Source organism: Cupressus sempervirens, chromosome 8 (genome assembly GCF_028749045.1).
Source record: "Cupressus sempervirens isolate cs-2001-9-10 chromosome 8, ASM2874904v1, whole genome shotgun sequence".
Lineage (NCBI taxonomy): Eukaryota > Viridiplantae > Streptophyta > Pinopsida > Cupressales > Cupressaceae > Cupressus > Cupressus sempervirens.
The window spans coordinates 739,321,051-739,323,899 of NC_143125.1; positions in this window are offsets into that span (position 1 = coordinate 739,321,051).

Consider the following 2,849-nt stretch of genomic DNA (forward strand, 5'->3'; position numbering starts at 1 on the left):
TACTTGGCTTAAATTGTATCACTCAACTTACATTGAAATTGACTTTTCTCAACTCTAACTAATTTTTTACTTAACTTACACTAACTTTTCTTAGTACATACTATGTAGATTGTTAAGCTTGGAAGACATACTTCATTTAACTTTTCCTTCTGAACTTAATTAGTGTATCCATGCTTCACAACCTTAAGTAGATTATCAATGCACTATAATATCACTATCTTAACTAGTCCTTATACTCCATTTCCATATCATAAATCAACCTTTCTTCTAGGTTCTATTGTTACCTAATTTGATCAAATCTTTTTCATCAATCAAACAAATGATAGTACCCAAATCATCTAAGCAATTGTCTTACCAGCAAGTAGCAAGTTTGACATGAGTGACAAAATAATGATTGAAAAACATATTCATACTTGTATCAGTCTATTTTCAACAATCTCCATCTTTGGTATTGATGGAAAACAAAACTAACCAAACTTAATTAGTATAACCAACAAAATAACAAAAAGAAAATCATTTCTTGTATTGAAATCTCTCCCTCTATTAGCAACTTTTCATTTTCATGACATGGTTATAAAATTTAGTTTTGATCAATGGAAAATCAATCAACACATCCTTATGACTCCCTTTGGATCACTTCTCATATCTCCTTTTACATTAACTTCCTCTTACTAGGTATTCATTTTTCTTCTATGTTTACTTTCATCCCCCTCTTGGACAACAATATCTCATATTTCCCTTAGCAGTTAGGATTTCTACCTGAACAAGATTAGTATTTCTCCCTCTACTCCCTCAATAGAAATTCTCCCTCTTTGAAAATAATGCCAAAGACTTGTCATCTTAATATGAGGATATGAACACTTTTAGTTTCCCCCTTAATCACTTATCTTGTGACTAATTTGTAACTCTAGCTCTTTGATTACTTTAGGCAGCTCCTAAAGTAGGATCCACTACATCAATGTGTAACATATGTCAATTAGGTTTTTTAATGTAGCGTACTTCTAATGCTTCTTAGATAGACTTCCATAGGAGTATCACCCCTAGTTTACCTATTAAATACTCATGAGCATCCTTAGGTAATGCTTTTGTGAAGATATCAACTATTTGGTCTTTTGTATTAACATATTCCATCTTCACCTCTTTATCTTGAACTAACTCTCTCAAGTAATGGAACTTGATTGTGATGTGCTTAGTCTTTGTATGCATTACAAGATTCTTTTATATATTTATAGCACTTGTATTATCACAATAAAGTATCATAGGTTTAGTGATTTCTTCCTTCATACCTTTGAGTAGTTGTTTGATTCATACAACATTTGTACAATTTATTGTAGAAGCAACATATTTAGATTCAAAAATAGATTGATATCTATAGTTTTTCTTGCTAGTCCATGTAACTAGCCTTTTGCCTAAGAAAAATGCTCCTCCACTATTGCTCTTTATGTCATCGATATTTCTAGCCCAATCAACATTAGTGTAGGCTTTAAATTCAAATTTCTCATTTTTCTTGTATTATAGACCACACTATTTTGTTACTTTTACATATCCCATTATTCTCTTAACAACCATCAAATGATTCTCCTTGGAACTAGCAGAGAGTCTTGTAACTATCCCAATGGATAATGCAATATAAGATTTGTTGTAAACTTCATATTGTAATTTTCTAATCATATCCTTGTATAACATTTGATTTACCTTAGTTAGATCATTATTCTTTGGCAATTTATGTCCTATCACCATAGGTGTGCCTACTAGCTTTGAAGCCTCCAATCCAAAAGTTTTCAATACCTCCTTTACATATTTTAACTGAATGATGTAAATACCATATTTCATCTAATGTACATGCAAATCCACAAAGAACTTGATCTCTCTAAACATAGACATCTCAAAGTCTTTATTCATTTCATTTGCAAAATCCTTAATAGAAAGTATCTTGACCTCCAAATATGATATCATTGACAACAAATTTAGATAATAAAATACCTTTTCTTTTCTTTGTATTCAAGTATAGATTGATGTTATCATCAGTCCTCTCAAATCCAATCTTCACAAGATAATTATGAAGCCTTCCATACCATGTTATTGGTTCTTGATTCTATATAAACCCCTTCCTCTAATATACCATTCAAAAATGTAGACTTAACATCCATTTGGTAAACTTGGAAACCTTTGTATATAGAGTAAGCAAGTAGAGTTCTTACTTCTTCCAATCTTACAACAGGAGCAAAGGTTTCTCCATGGTCCATCCCATGTACATATCCTTTACAAACTAATGATTTCTTGTTCCTTCTGACTTCACCATTTTAATCTAACTTGTTTCTATATACCCACTTGGTTCCAATCATATTTTTATCTTTTGGTATAGGAATTAGAGTCCATGTCTTATTTTTCTCAATTTTTTTAATCTCTTGTTTCATGACTTTACTTCAGTCCACATCTTATAAGGCATCTTCCACTATTTTAGGTTTTTTCATGCTTAGAAAACATGTACGAATCCTCAACTTGTTCCTTGTCATTGGTCTAGCATCTTTATCTCCAATGGTTTGTGTAGCAGGGTGATGTCTTTTGACATACTTAGACAATCTTAGTTCTACTCTATTTTCCTCATTTGGTCTCTGAACTTCTAGATCACTATGTACATCTTTTTCAAGTAGGTCAACATCTCTTTCATGTACACTAATCTTAGAATCAGAGTGTGTGTAAACTTCATTCTATAACTTGACACCTAAATGTAGCTCAGTTCCTAAATGGAACTCAACATTCATAGTATGTGACATGACAGTCACTACAATTTGATTTATAATATCTTCATTTGTAGGAATACCTTCATAGAAGTATACAAATAATTT